Source organism: Mytilus edulis, chromosome 6 (assembly GCF_963676685.1).
Source record: "Mytilus edulis chromosome 6, xbMytEdul2.2, whole genome shotgun sequence".
Taxonomy (NCBI): domain Eukaryota; kingdom Metazoa; phylum Mollusca; class Bivalvia; order Mytilida; family Mytilidae; genus Mytilus; species Mytilus edulis.
This window is the reverse complement of record NC_092349.1, coordinates 41162229-41179820: the sequence shown is the minus strand read 5'-3', so window position 1 is coordinate 41179820 and position 17592 is coordinate 41162229. Positions and strand designations below refer to the sequence as shown.

The window sequence follows — 17592 nt, the reverse complement described above, 5'->3', positions numbered from 1 at the left end:
CTAAGGATAGGGGAGGGTTGTGCTATTACGACCTAAACAACCCCGCCACATTATTTATTTGCCTATACCAAGTCAGGAGCTTGTAGTTTAGTTCTATTCGTTGGTTCATATCTGTAATTTGTTGACATTTTTTTGAAAGAAAATGCTTTCGTTTTATAGGAAAAGAAGGGAAAACATCAAATAGAATATTAGGGAATGCAGGTAATTAAGTTAATTTAGTAACATCACATATCAAACCTTTTCGCTTACTAAAACGTTCTATTAGTATTGTTAAAGCTTTCGAATAAGTGTAAACGTGCTTTAGAGAGCAGAACGGATAATCATTAAAACATTTTAGATTGATCAGTTTTAAAAGTGATCTTATTCTACTTGAACTGTTTTAATCTGAGTGATTCTAGAGTCGGCGTAGGGAAATTATATTTTCTTTATAAAATGTTTTAAAAGATAAAAAAAAGGACAATTAGAAACTTTAAGTCAAAGGTTACGAAATTCCATGGCAAATTAGAAAGATAAAAGGCAAACATTTGAACAAAAATCATTATCCCCCAAAACCCAAACTAACTATCTAGGTTCATTCTTAGTTAGTTCAAAATTTAAGATCGCAGCAAACAATGTTTCTTGCATTTAATATAGGGAATATATAAATAGATATTATTTACTTCACTGATTATTTACATGAGTAAACATAGTTTAATATTTCAGAGGGTATTGTAGGCTTTACAAGTCATGAGAGGTTAGATGAGGCAATAGCAATACTTCTTATAAGAATGAGACTAGGTATTGTTTTTATTTCGGTTTGTATATGTGATTTGCTTACTACGTAGTTTTAGTACTTATTCATCGCTTAAGTTCTGTTTTAGTTTTATGTAGACGAAACGCGCGTCTGGCGTATTAAATTATAATCCTGGTACCTTTGATAAGTATTAGCATGTTGCTTACATTTGTCTTTCATTTGTTTAAACATGCATATGAAGAATATCATGGTTTGTATGTGTGTATTGTTATGTAAATGGTGTTGTCTGAAATGTACTGTGTTATTTTATGTAGTGGATTCAAAAGCACTAAATGTAATTTGTAAATTATTAACGTGTATTAAAACTTTGGAATTTCAATGTTTCTATTTATGTTAATAAGAATGTAAAATAGTGCTCAAGCAATTATATATTCAATTTGTGATATTTGTACAAAGTAATACCGGTATGATATGTTATGCATGTTTAGATTATGAGCTCTTAATTTAAAGTTCTGATTTTACTTAAACATGTCGGTATAACGTCTTACTACGATTTCTAAAATATAACAGGACAATAACATTGGATTTCGCAAGCTTTCCGCCGAAAATTCGAAACCAGACAATATTCAACAATCTCCTTAGTCACTATTTCAGTTCGGAAATATAATTTAGTATTGTGAATACATGGGTCTTATCTTACAGAAGAACATCTTATGACAGATACAAAGACTCTGATCAATGCACTCAAGAATATAAGTGTTATTAAAGGTAGGTTTAGTATTTTTTTTTTATATAATCATATAATTTACTGTGATACAACATAATCAAGTTTTAGTTCTAAATATTAGATTGTGGAATACATTGGACTAAGCTGACTCTATTTGTGACTTCATACAGGCACTTCTTAGGAAGAAAGATAAGAAGTTAGCAATATCCTTTAACTTTACGTTCCGCTATATAGATGATGTTCTTTCACTAAATAATACAAAATTTGGTGACTATGTTGAACGAATCTATCCCATCTAACTAGAGATACAGGATACTAAAGACACAGTTAAGTCTGCCTCATATCTTGACTTAAATCTAGAAATTGACAATGAGGTTCGGTTGAAAACAAAACTTTACGACAAGAGAAATGATTTCACAAGGAAGCTAACTTCTTATCTTTCTTCCTAAGAAGTTCCTGCATGAAGTCAGCCTCATAATAATAAAGAAACAAGTCGGCAAGTAGAGGGGCACAGTTTGTTCCCATTGGGATGCCGACAGTTTGTTGAAAAACACGTCCTCCGAACGTTACAAATATACTGTCAATCAAGAAATCAAGCATCTTGATAATATCGGTTTCAGAGAATTTTTTGTTTGAATCAGAGTGATTCTTTACAAAGTATGATTTATCCCTCCCTAAGACAAGATACTTGTATCTACGTTTGCCATTCTTTTTTATGAAGCAAAGTCATACCAACTCTTTCAATTTGTCTTTTAGTTTGGAATGTGGAATACTTGTGTAAAGAGTAGAAAAGTCAAATGTTTTAATACTGTTACAAGATGAAAGAGAGTTAGATTGTATGTACTCTAAAAGATCTTTGGAATTTTTAAGTATCCACATCTGATTCACGCCACCTCTAGAATAGGCAGTTTCACAATAACTTTGAAGCCCGTCTTTGATTGCTGATCAAATAGATGTTAATAATTTAGAAAGAGGTTTCGTGGAGCACTTGGAAGACCCAGCAATATACCGTTGTTTGTAAGGACACTTATGTAGTTTAGGTATCCAATTGAGTGATGGAAGATCCAGTTCTTCATCTTTGGTTGAAATACCAAAGGAACAAAGAACAGACCTATGATTATCCACGATTTCCTCTTTGGTAAGTGTCGTGAGGGTACATGTTGAGTTTCCAAGTGAATTGTCTATACCTAATTCGTTTATCAAGCAATTAATGTAGTAACTTTTACAGACAAAAACTATGTTATTGGCGGGGACAACAACATATTTATCATGGATGTCGGATAAGTGTTTAGCAACATTTGGGTCTTTAAAGATTGACGTAGCATGGGCATTGATGGACCCATTCAGTTTCTTAATTCTGATTTGTATTAACGACCTCACTGCCTTAATCCATTCGGATAGAGTGTCTACGTCTTCCTTTTCACGTTTAGCCCATTACCTTATAATTTACGCTTAAACGAGTATTCATTCAAACTCATAACCCCAGTGCTTACACCAAGGCCCAAGACAATATATGTCAGATATATCAATAAATAGAACAAAAGTGAAAATATTAAAACTCGCTGATTCTAATAAATCACGAATTGGTTTACTTCTCCATTTGTAAGCATAATTCGTTCAATTCGTCGACCCACTTACAGCATCAATTAGAAACAATCCTAATATAGAAGGAATTAAACTTCCAACTAGAACCGGGGACTATATTGAAACAAAGCTAAATATGTTTGCTGACGATACTCAACTCTTTAATATAAATGAGGATTCTATCGAAGAAAAATTTAAAAATTTAAAACTGAACGAAGACACCTTAGGGCCCGGAATGAATATTGAAAAGACTGAGTGTATGTATTTAGTCAGGTGGCGACCCCCCACACATTCAACCAAATTATATGGTCTAAGCCGCCTGTGAAAACATAAGGGTTCAAAATGGATATGGGATGGTATGCGATCAAATTGGGTAAGAAAAAATAAATACGATGAAAAGCTGTATAGAGGTTTGGAAATCAAAAGAATCTCACATTTGCTGGAAAAGTTTTAATTATATCATTCATACTGTCTATGATTGGATTCGAAATTAAAATGAAAGGTATTCTAAATATATACGAAAAACAAATGAATAATATTAAATGGTCCTGTATATGGGATTGGAAAACAAACCAAATCGCAAGGACAGTGTGCTTTTTACCGCAAGAAAAGGGGGGATATGAATGATAAAGTTAAGGGATTTTCTAAATTCAAAACATATGTAAAGTATGCACAGTATTGTAAATTCTAAAACACATAAATGGAATTCAATAGGTAAATACTGGTTAATGTCATTAGACTAAAAATATGTTTTTTTGGCAAATAAAAATGTTTAAATATTATAACAAAAATCCTTTTGATTTCCTAGACTAACTAGTAGAAAACTAAAAACATTCGTCACGAAAGATGACCTTTTACATGTAGAAGAAAAGATATTTGGCAATTATAAATTCAAGGTCAATGGTGGTGATTTTTCTTATGCAAATTTTGCCTCCTGTGGAATAAGAAAAGATATATAGAACTTAAACAATAAATCTTTTAAAACTTCATTAGTATCTTTATCAAGTAAAATATAAAAGGAACTGGATAGCACAATATAGCCACGTTAAAGGTTCATTAACGCCTAATGAAATTGACCTTTTAAAAACAGACACTGTCGTGCAAAGTCATTCTGATAGAACTATGAAAATAATAATTTCTTGTCAATTTTCAAAAATGGATTTGATGATGCCAAAAAGTTATGCCTTCAAAAAATTGAATGCCTTTATGAAAATAACATAACTCCAAAATAGACAGTTTAAGTAGAATATACCTTTTTGGAAGGAATTACTACGGAGAAATATTTGGGACAATTTGAATAGGAATTTAGCTAACAGGAAAACAAAACAACTTCAATGGATCACATTGCAAACACCTGATACGATGAAGTATTTCACATCCAATATTTTATGGTAATATTCTTTACAAAGCACAAACATGTCGGCATTCACGGCAAAATCTAACCAAACCTTTAAACACACGCATGCAGAAGGGATATAGTTACGATACTGTTTCCAGGTAACTAAGAGTGCCATATTTTTGTATAATTCACCCATAGGGTCTTTGCATCGGAAACAAACACATTTATTTTGTAACCTGTTGTTGGCATGATACGGGTTATTTTTTTCTCTTATATGTTATGATGGTTTGATACTAAACCCCTGACAGGAGGGATTGTGCTTAATTTTTATCTAACGAAGACATAATCTTTCAATCAATTTAATTGAGGTCTGGAGCTGGCAAATCCGTAACTACTAATAGTCCTTTGTTAATCTTGTATAATTGTTATTTGTCATTGACAACAATGTGTGAACAAAACAAATAGACATAACAGATAAAATGTCAAATACTTATCAAAGGTACCAGTATTATATTTTAAAACGCCAGACGCGCGTTTAGTCTACATAAGACTCATCAGTGACACCCAGATTAAATAGTTATATAGACAAACAAGTACAAATTTGAAGAGCATTAAGGACCCAATATTCCAAAAAATTGTGCCAAATCCGGCTAAGGTAATCTATTCTTGGGATAAGAACATCCTTACTTTTTAATTAAAAGTTTTGTTAACAGGAAACTTATTAAAATGACAATATAATTGATATTACCGAAGTGATGACTACTGAACTGGTGACGGGGACGTAACGAGAAAAACGAAAAAAGAGTACAGCAGTAAATATTTGTTAATCACTTTAAAACAAACAAATATATAACCAAGAAGCACAAAAAGGAATATAGACAAAGCACTTTACCAAAAATGAAAGACAAAAAAATAGAAAACATTAGCAGACATGAAAGACAAATACAAAATATATCATAGAACAATACCGGAAACAAAATGACGGGATGAATAAGTACAGGATAACGTCAAATTGATATTGCCAAAAACAGACCTAACAGTAAAAGTTATATTTATAAAGACAAGAAAAAGAATACTATAACACGTTATATAGATGATAAAAAACCCAGACATTATACAAATATAGTATACAGCAATACACGACTACCACTGAATTTAAGGGTCCGGGCCATGTACATACAGAACGTGACAGGATCAACAACCCTCCCCTAACATGGGACTACGTGTAACAGCATTACATATAAACAAACTGTAAAATTCAGTTGTACATTCCGTTTGGTCTACTTTTAAGTCGATTTATGACAAATCAAATTTTTACGGGTTATTTAGTACAAATGTAATGCTGTTTCTCTCAAGATAATGCATAAAGGAAAACTAAGTCTGATCAACATCTGATATATATTCCCTCTTTAGGCAATAAATTAAAAATGAACCCCATTTAATTCGACCTTGAAATCATGTCTTAAAAGGAATAATTGTATAAAAAGTCGTAATAAATGGCAGTGAAATAATATTTGAATTACTTTGATTTTAGTTTATGAAGAAGTGATAATTTTGCAACTTTCTGTTTCCTATTATGAATCGACGAAGTCTGTGTTGTTGATAAATTTATAACTAGTGTATCGTAACTCAAAGACAAGATTGCATTTAAACTGTGAAGTGTACATACAATAATTAATGCACACTTTAGTTGAGAACAACGTATTTTTTTTTAATTTGATTTGTTAATGTACCCAAAGCACTATAGAACAAATTGAATTGCCATTACATCATGTCAGATGCTTTGATTAATTCTGCATCAAATTATTAAAGTGGTAAACAGAGTTGCAATTTGAATTGTGCGACAATATCAAATATTAAGTTAATTAGCCCAATTATGTTTAACAGAATCCTGTTATAATTTTGCTCAATTGCTTTTTTCGTTATTCTATTATTCTAGCTTTTCTGTAAAAAAACAAGGAGGGTATTTAGTTGAGATATATGATAAAAAAGAAAACTTATACTTGAAAGGACTAGCAAGTGAGAATCAAGGTAAGAATTATCTGCAAAGGTGAGGACAAGAAAATCATTATAGACACCATTCTGTAATCAGACATTTCTATTTTTTTCTTTTTCGCTGCATATCTGTAGCTTTTTTGTGAAACTATTTAATAATAACTTAAAGACCGAGTTTGCATTTTTTGGGTACTCCCCTTGATAATATTTTCTTACAATCTGTACATTTCCTGGCTTAACTTCTTGAGCTGATACTTTAGTATATACGGATGACTTACAGATAGAGCGTCCCTTTTGCTCCCGTTGACCGACTTTATACGACAAAGCCGCATTACAGAATTATACATGTCGAACCAACATATCTAGTTTAAAATCCAACAATTTTTGGTGTATCTCATATTAAGACATGGAACTTTCCAAATGTAGGAGAGGAATACAAATTAATTTTGTGCTTACTGTTTTTTGTAGTTTTTTGGCACACATATAGTTTTCTTTATAGTTTTAGGAGATAAGAATGTGTACTTTACTGGTTGCAACGACATAGAGAACAATTACTCTTGGATTTGGGACCATAGTAAAATGGACATGAAGTTCAACGACTGGGGAAAAAGACAGCCTAATCACGGATATGAAAATTGTATTGCATTGGATGGTGAAGACAATTTTAAATGGCACGATTATCCATGCACGAGTAAACAACATTTCATTTGCGCTGCAGATTATTTCTAATGTAGATAGTATTCAAAAGTTTCAGTCAATAAAAGTTGTATTGTTTTAAAAAAAATAATATACCCTTTTTTTAAATTTAAAATCTGATTTATTGCACTATTGCTGGTATCATGAATACCATGTCTACAGCATTTGACAGGGCACCCCTGTAGTGTTAGTTTTACTAAACAAACAGGGAGATTGTTCAGTAAATTAATAATAATAATAAATGGTTAGATTTACATTCTATGTATCAATATTATGTATACAGATTACTACAGAAATTAATTTCCGGAAAGAATTACATTCGTGAACCGCTTTGACTCTTTGTATATGCTAGTTGACCTGGTCATGACCTATTAATCAAGGATCACACGATGGAGGCAAGTTAACAGGTGAAGCAGTTTGTACATATATTAATTATGTAGGTGTACATACTTGGTTGCGAATTGAAGTACATTATATTAGTTTATTTATTTATGAATATGTGATATATTAAATGAAGGATGCTTCAAGGATAGTAGGGATTTAATCTTTTATCACTGATCATGATCATGACGAAGTCCACAACACGTGGTTTTAAGATTAACTAATGTTGAGACACATGTATTGCTGAATAAATATAGCATAGAACATATATACAAGAATAATAATTATATGTACAAGCTTTATTCTTTAAAAATTTTACCATGTTTACCACCTGAAAGTGTCGAAATATTTAAGTAGTTCAAAAAACCTTTTTTGAACAGGACATACACATCAAAATTTGTAGTTTTATAATTTGAACTGTGGGTGCACTTGTGGATAGAAAATGTAATGAGTGTCACCAACAGATTTATATCATAATAATTGATATCACAGATTTTATATCCTATTATGAGATTTCTGTAGTTTAGGATATGATAACCAATTTTAACTTTATTTAATAGTATTTTGATCTTTTCCCAAAAAGTTTTAAAGTATTGACATTCTAGAAAAAAATGTTTATACTCTTCTGTTACATTACATAAGTCACTGTCTTCTTTTATCTTCCATTGAAAAAGCAGTTGTTTACAAGGAAGGATATGATGCATCAATTTCCATTTAAATATTTTTAATCTGTTATCTTTTAAATAAGTATATATAAAGTTTGGCATTGATTTAATTGGGATTAAAGAAATCTAAATTTAGTACACGTTTCCATTTAAAGAAACCTGAAGGCGTGTCTTCATTTCCAATATTAATGTGTGTGTATATCTGTTTGTTTCCATTACTTGTAAACTTATTATCTTAATTTTTTCTTTTGTTTTAATGCAAAGGTTAAGTTTATTTTTTACTTTTGATTTTATAGATTTTTCTGATTTAAGTACCTTGAGCAATTCATTTGGTATATCATATTCAAGTTTTGAAATTTCAAACATTTAATTGGATTTTGAGGATATTTTATTATATATTATTTCTTGAGAGATATTACCATTTTGGTCAATTATATCATTAACATATATAATACCTTCTTTTATCCATTTTATAAAAATTTAACACTTCCCTTGAAATTTTATCAATTTGTTTCCCCATAAGATTTGTTGTCTAATGTTTTTAAAATTCATATTAAGTTTGGAATTATTTAAATTTTTTACTTTGAACCAAGACTTTACAATTTCTAAGTAGAATTTTGGTAAAGTTTTATGTAGGTTTTGTATAAAGTAAATGTCTGGATTCATGTAAAGTAGCATGAAATTAGCACCAAATTTATTAAAGTAAAATATCGGAATTACTTTCTAGTTAGCAAAATCATCTGCAGTAAGTCTTTTGATCCATGCTATTCGTAGTGCAGTTATATAATTGACTATATCTGGCATCTTAAGCCCTCCATCAGTAGTATCTTTGCTTAGTGTGGTTCGTTTGACTTTTTCTTGTTCACCAACCCATATAAAATTGTAGATAAGAGTTTTAAACTGTTGAATGAATTCATGTGGTAGGTTTGTGACTGAAGCTAAATATGTAAGGTTTGGTATAAGAAGAGATTTTACAACTGTTATTTTACCTATCATTGTAGGATTTATTTTTTCCAATTACTTATTAATTTGTCACATTTCTGTATTATTTTTTCAGTATTCAGTTTTCACATTCAGCTCGATATGTTCCAGAATAAACTCCTAGACTTTTATTTGTCCTTTATTCCATGTTATATTTTCAAACCTATCTTTACAATGTTTTAATTTCCTTTACCAAATGCCCTCTGTTTTTGATCTATTTAATTTTAAACCTGATAGTGTTCCAAAGATTTCAATTATAAACCTTATGCACCAAAAGAGTTATCAGCTGTTTCTAGAAAGCAAAACTCTGTATTGAAATGACCCCTTGGCATATACTTTGTGCTCTGATGAGTTTTTGTAATTTCAATGTCAGTGAATATTACAAAATTTCGTTCGGTCTTCAAAAATGTGTCACCCCTTGGTTTGTTTCTTTTAAAAATAATCAATCAGATATGAATATTAAACGAAAATATATATGATTATCACAATTTAAAGATTACATGAACGAAACATATTCATCATGATTGACGTAGATATTTCGTGAAAATTCATCTGGTTACTCATTACTACCATTTACTTGCTTAATTTTCCTTAACCTCAGCACTCTGTTGCCTTCACTTTCTAATTCTATCGACACGCCTACATAGGTCACACAAAATCACCAACAGTATCTTCATTTATGCAATCAAATACAACATTTGGTACACAGTTATTCTGTAGTTATTATAGTTGGTGTTAGATTTACATGCATCCTGAACTTTTGTCTCCTTTTCTATGATAAATTTAAAAGGAACTGAACTATCTGATTGTTTAGGCAAACAATTAGTTCAGTTGCGGCTATGTTTAAATCAATTGGGTTAAACTAATCAGCTGTATAAACAAACTCTAAAACAGAGGTTTAATAGTTTGAAGTATGTACTGTAGAACATACATTGCTTCATATGGAAACCGCTTTATATCTTCATAAACGATTTTTTCTATATTTTTGAAACTATATACCGGTTGACTTTCTTATAGTGACATAGTCACATATTCAGCTCGGAAAGCATATCATGTATATCATCATTAGACCTCAACTTGGGTCAACTATGAACGTTGATGAGTTCTTGCCAAGTTCTTTCCGTTCTGATTTGATGGCAGCACAATATGAGATCACTTTATTTCATCATATTTGTTTCAACAGAGGACTCTTTTTCGAAAAACCAAGGATATTTTGATAACTATTTACACCACATGGGTCGATGTCACTGCTGGTGGACGTTTCGTGTCGGATGGTATCAACAGCCCAGTAGTTGGCACGTCGGTGTTGACATGAATATCAATTATGTGGTCATTTTGATAACTTTCCTGTCTTCAGAACTTGAATTTTTCGAAAAAGAAACTAATGATTTTCTCATGCCAGCATAGATTACCTAAGCCGTATTTGGCACAACGTTTTTGAATTTTGGATCCTCAATGCTCTTCAACTTTGTATTTCTTTGGCTTTATAGTTATTTTGAGCGTCATTGATGAGACTTATGTAGACGAAACGCAGGTCTGACGTACTAAATTAAAATCCTGGTACCTTTGATAACTATTGTTTCTTAATAGGGTTTAAAAATTCATCCAACTGCTAGACAATCAATGAAAATAAATCATCTTTACTGCCAGATGTCAGGAAAATAATATTTCTCCATGCATGTCTTCAATATAAACATATGTTATACTTCCTCCCGTCTTTAGTTAGATAGACCTGTTTATGATGCGTTTAAGAGACAACTAACTCATAGGAATATATATCAACATGCAGACATCTTATACGTTCAGGTATCTCACATCCAATATTTTATGGTAATATTCTTAAGAAAGCACAAAAATGTAAGCATTCACATAAAAAGATAATCACACCTTTAAACAGACTTATTTAGAAGGGATATAGTTACGATACTGTTGTTAAGTCATTTATAATGGCATATTTTGGTATTAATATTGATTCAATGATAGGGTCTTTGCAGAGGAAATACACACATTTTTTTAAACCTGTTGTTGACATGATACCGGTTATGTTGTTCTTTTATATGTAATGTAGGTAACGTTCTAAACCCCTAACGGGAGGGAGTGTGCTTGATTTTCATATGATGAAGTCATAATTTTCAAATCAGTTTCAATGAGGTCTGGAGCTGGCATGTCAGTAACTACTAGTAGTCCCTAGTTATCATTGTAATTTTGCTTCTTTTCTTTGTTATCTTTTCTGACATTAATTTGGGTTTTACTGTGTATATACTTTGTGTTTGATCATTCTATACTGGCAAGAGGTATTACCAATGTGTTTTCAACTGATCGGGCGGAGCAGACTGAGAGTACTCGCAGTTACTGACAACTAATAAAAACTATGCATCCAAGACTTTAAATAATCAATCAATACACATCCAACATTCGTATGAAAAATCCGAGAAAACCATGACCTTGTGCAATGCCAATATACAGGTATTAACAGATTGTAGAGCCATGAATAGATATATGTATAGAACAGTAGTGGGCATAGTGCAAGGCGATTTGGTACCACGATATCTCAGTACAATGAGTTAGAATCCCGGAGAGGGTTTGCGGAAGCAAATTTACACATCAAACATTGTTGGACTATCTGACATAATAATTTACCAGTAATAAAAAGATTTCATTCATTCAAATCCAAAACGTCACAACATGCACGGGCATAACGATCGAGTTGTGATATATAAACACCGTAAGAAGGTGTCAAAGGAACATATAATCATCCAAAAATGAAAAATAATAATAGGGAACGATTAATCGTATGAAAACAATAATTACTGGAGCCAAACGGTATTGCTTGTGTTTATAATAATATGCAGAATAATCAATGACGTTATGATTGTCCAATGAAAACTGAGCACAAAAGAGTACGGAAAATATGTTTATACAACTATTGAATAGTCTGTGAAATCAAATACCACAAATATGTTATTCTTCTGTATAAAAAAACAAACTGGGGTATAATAACATAATAATTAGTATATTGTTGCTAATAAAAATAAATTGAAAACTGTAGGATTTTTGTTAACCTTATTCAAATATTTAGTAATCTTTTTCAAATAGGGTCAATAGTTTTTTGACCGATGAAACTAAATTCTGGTTACTAATGTAGTCAACGCGTCTTTCATTAATTCTACTTTCAGCTCCATATTTTAGAAAAAAATAAAATTGCAAGATTAATCTCACCTTGAAACACTTACTTACCTACTTAAATCACATACTATTACACATTGATATATTAAAACAATATTAACTGCGCAACAAGAATAAATACGAGTAAGTTCCCGGAACTCCTTTTCCCCTGGTGATTTCTATAAAAAAAAGTTACAGTTATATCACTTTTATTATGTATAATCGAATAACTAAAGATTATTTTTTTTCATTTGGTCACATTTTCCAAAAACTACTGCAATTCTTAGATATTGTCACAGACAAATTTCGCTAAAATGCGATGTTTAATTAAGATAATAGCACAAAACCTGTACTTTTAATAAAATTGCAAGGTAAATGTCATATGAACTTGCAAGGAAAATATATATAACTAAATATTTATAAACGAGGCATAATTAAGTTGTGTTTAGAAAATTGGCACACTCAACATTATTAACAAAGTTGTAAAATAGAACGAAACATATCTGAATTCTAATATATTTGAAAATAGACGTAATATCACTAAATTAAGATTAAGTGATCATAATTTATCAATAGAAAAAAGGAGACACTTAAATATCCCCAGTAAAAACCGGTCGTGTCAGTCCTGCAATACAATTGAGGATGAAAAACATTTTCTTTTGTATTGCAGGAAATACACTTTCATTAGACCAGTTTTTATTGAAAAATTAACAAAGACTAAAAGTATAGAAAATTTTAATAGCCCCAATGAAATTGAAAAATTGATAAATATTCTTTACCCATCAAAACAAAAACAGGTAGAGAGCATAGGTTCCTTTATAAAAAAGACATTGGCACTAAGGATAGGTGACTCATAATTAAATTTTGAACTATTTTCATTATAGTTTGTTTAATAAGATTAAATATGCTTTTTTCTTGTCATTATGTTAATGGTGTTTTTGTCACAAATCTTATAAGTTGGTTTATATGGCAATAAAGGTTTGATTTGATTTGATTATTTCTATCAACAAAACATTATCAAAGTAAAAACTAGAAACATTGCATGAAACTCCTTGTACCTTCTCACAATTATTTTCTTTTACTGTGTTATGAGTTAGTGCATCATTGAAGTTTATCTAGCGTTTCTCTTTATTCATATACACACAACAAGAATGAAAAAGATATATAAGGTAAACGTCAATGTCCAAACCACAAAAATAAAAACGAAGCATGAACAACAGATGTTTATGAGGGTTTGAGGCAAAGAATTTCACTTTAAATCTGTTGAAAGGATGGTTTATTTCGCACTTAAAGTCATTGACACTTTCGTACGCTTTATTTTTTGCATTGTCTTGCATTTCTTATGACAGATTATTGTTTTTCATCCATTCTTGAACAATGTTAATTTTTCACCAGCCATGAAATTTTGTATTTTGGCCAGACGCGCGTTTCATCTTCAAAGACTCATCAGTAACACTCGAATATTGTTTTTTTTTAAAAGGCCAAATAAAATACGAAGTTAAAGAACATTGAGTTGAGGACCAAAAATTCCTTAAAGTTTTGCCAAATACAACTAAGGTAATACTGAGGTAAAAAAGCCTTAGTATTTCTCACTGTTTTGTAAACAGTTTATTTATAATTAGGAGCATATCAATGATAATTTATGTCAACACACAAATGCTGACTATTGGGCTGGTGATACACACGGGAAATAAAAACTCCACCATTAGTGGCATCGACCCAGTGGTTGTAAATAAACTAGTCATAGACACCAGGCTTGAAATTTTATATTTTGGCCAGACGCGCTTTTTCAAAAGTATTCAAAATTTGTACTAAGGGGACTTCTGATATTTATGGCTCCGACCATTTATCTCCATGGATAACACTTTGGGGGTATGATTGGTTTTCCTAGATCTCAACAATGTACTCGTCAAACCTTGATCGGTACATTAACAAAACATGAAATAAAAATACAATATCAATCTCTCGTAACATCTTTTTAGAGTGGCTTAAGTATACACTGTTGTTTACCTTTTATACATGTCAAAGTTTTATATTTATGTGCATCATGTGAGACTTTAATATGGTATGTGTCTATTCGTCTGTAACCTTATCATGATTGACTGATTAGACGTGAGTTAAAAGCACAATGTTGAAGACATGCATCCGGAACTTCATATTTTTTTTTTACCAATGATATATTGATACTAACTCACTTAAGATTTCTTCAAAGTGTATTGATTTATTATTTAAATGCTTTTTGTGCTGTTGTGAATCTTTGCTAATATGCATGCAACACAATTCTGTGGTATTCCTTTTTCTTTTGTTTTCTAATTTGTGTGATAAATTAATTATAGTACTGGCAGTTTTATATAATTTCTAGACGGCTTTCTTTTGTTATTTTTTGGAAACATCTCTCCTAATTTGAATTCCCGTTTAAAGCTATTCATGTAAATCATATAAATTTAATTCATCAAATTCTTGACATTTAAAGTTATAATATATGTATATTTTGTTCGTAAAAGATGAATTAATGTATTAATGTTTGTTACTTCAGATTAAAGTTAAACGAATCCCTCTGAATTTTGCAATATCACATGCAGAAAGTTTGAATGGTATACTCAACGGTATACAATACCATATTCCGACTATTTTTTTTACCACTGCCCACTAGAAAACGTATTTCATTTGTATGAGAATAAAAGACTTCTAATTGATTATTTCTTTTAATTTTAATGCTAATATAAATAATTTAAGTACTGTAGGTTAAGTTGAAAGTAAAAAACAAAACAACTGAACAAAAGGATTAGGGACAATATTTGTCCAGTTATCAGTAGCGAAAGAAAGATGCAAATAAAGAAATAGATCATTGAAATTTATAGTATCAAACGTAGTTCTTATTTTCCTTCTTTCAATACAGATTAGAAAATATTAATGTTTCATTGTAAGGTGAAAAGTCATAAAAATCATAAACAAAATAATGAACGGGAACACTTCACGGCTTATTTAGGTCTAATTTTGTAGATGAATATTATGCCGTTTGATATAAGCATTTCGTAGATTGCCAAAATAGTGCCGATTTGGGAAACTGTGGTCAAAGGTAAGAAGTTGGTTTTAAAAAATCGCATTATTTTGGACATTTTTGACAATGTATCAGTGATCCCGCTTGATAAATGAGCACAGAACTCTATGAAATCATGCTCTGGATATGTTGCACAAATTCAGCTTGTCATATTTATGACTGAGTGCCAGAGCCTAGTGGTTCTTTCAACAAGAATTAAGAAAAAAAATATCCACGAAAATCATCGACAAAAATATATATATTACTTATTCAGCTGTGCAATAATATTTGACAACAAATAAAGAAATTTTGAGGAATCCTTTTTTTTTAACATGCATTAAACACAGAGAAGAAATAAGTACTGTAAAGTTAGCACCCGATCAGTGATTCAATGAAAAAGGTGATGAAATTCATTATTGGTTATATCGACCATAAAGAATGTTGTTTCTATAAAACATATTCTTGATGCACACATGTCAGCATGAACACGATAGTATATTAAGATTTTTTTTATTTGAACAAGGCAATTGATTCAAGAGCAATAGCACATTGAAAAATATTACCCCTTTTATAAATCAACACTTACCATGGAAGATAAAACAGACTTTTAAAGCCCGATGTATATGTTAATTACAAGTTATCACGATTCGCAATATGCTATTTCATTTGAAACGGTTACTGATCACTAAGAAAGAAATGTGTCGATGGCTTGGTATGAAATACTTCTGAAATATTCGATACACAAATATTTCCAGTAAATATGAACGTGCACCATACAAGTCAAGGTCGGAGACTGCTGTAATATTTTTTAGAGAGAGGAAAATCTACCCCGAATCCAAGTAAAGTCGGAGGCCACTCACAGCATAAAAAAACAATAAAATATTAGGAATTGAGATTAACACCGGTAGTTGAATCATCATCCTAATCGTATAAATCAACTAAAACAGCCTGTTGAGTAAGCTTATTTCTACAATTACCACTTCACTGACAACAAATGTTTGGTCACGCCACATTCTGTTCGAAGCATCTTCAAGATTTGTTACGAATAGGGTTGCCTTGCATGTACAAAGAAGGTCATATAATATATCAGAGGATAGCGGACCTTCAAAGTATACTGGTATACTATGAAGCTATTTCCCATTTTCCATCATCTAGATGGTGGTTAGGCGAATATAGCATTCATCAAGATGTTCGCTTAGAGTGAAACTCGAAGAGTATGTTGTCTGAATGATGCCTCTGAAGGAGGTATTCCCACAAAAGAAGCATCCTTAGAAAAAATAAATGATAATCACAAATATACAAGATAATTATTGATTCGTATATAGTAGTTTGAATATTTGCGTTGCGACAACGTTGTTTGGTCGGTCGTCTGGATATCTCCTGGAGTCCATAAAATAACGTTGTATTTCATGTTTTTCTGTAATTTTGCGATTTTGTCACAACGGTTAACTACTTCACAATGGTGTTATAAAGTGGTAACTACTTTAAGATTTTGGCCGGGTTAGTGCACAAATATTAGTGAAATCCGGTCCCGCTAACAAATCAGAAGGGTAATTTTTGTGTTGTCTTTTGTTTTAATGTGCTTTGTCTGTATGCGTTTTTCTTTGTTGACATATTTGTTTATTTTAAAGTGTTTAACATTGTAACAAAATAGTGACTGCTGTACCACTATTTTTGAAAATTTTATCCGTTATTTCTGTTTGTTTGTTCACACATCGTTGTCAATATAATGTAATTTTATGCAACTCTCATATAAGTGGTTAAGCTAGCTATTACACTAGGTTTAAAACCCCATTTTCTACATAAGAAAATGTCTGTACCAAGTCAAAATTATGACACTTGTTATCCATTCGTTTGTTGCGTATGAGCTTTTGATTTTGCCATTTGATAAGGGACTTTTCATTTTCAATTTTCACCGGAGTTCGGTATTTTTGTTCTTTTACTTTTTAGTTGTATAATAATGCTTTCCTGTTTTAAAAAGACATGCTGGAAGCCGTACGGTGACATGTAGTTGTTTATTTCTGTGTCATTTGGTGTCTTTTGGAGAGCTGTGTCATTGACATCATACCTCATCTTGCGATGTTGTCACAATGGCAAATTATTGCACCATGTTGTTACAAAATAATGACTACTATGAATTGTTTGTCGTGTTTGTACACAAATACTGGTGTTATCTGGCCCCTCTACGAAATCAGAAAAAAAACCAACACATTACTGGTTGTGTTTATTAGTGATGCTTTCCTGTTTAAAAGATACATGTTAAATTTATTTATATTCTTTTTACAG

At 31.0% G+C, this 17592-nt stretch overlaps 1 long non-coding RNA gene across 1 annotated transcript; it reads left to right on the top strand.

The window, feature by feature from the left end:
* The first annotated feature begins 2487 nt into the window (after window positions 1-2487).
* LOC139527645 (uncharacterized) lies at window positions 2488-7161 on the top strand. Its single transcript, XR_011665406.1, has 2 exons — window positions 2488-6414; window positions 6878-7161. It is a non-coding gene; the product is annotated as an uncharacterized lncRNA (long non-coding RNA).
* Window positions 7162-17592: the final 10431 nt, after the last annotated feature.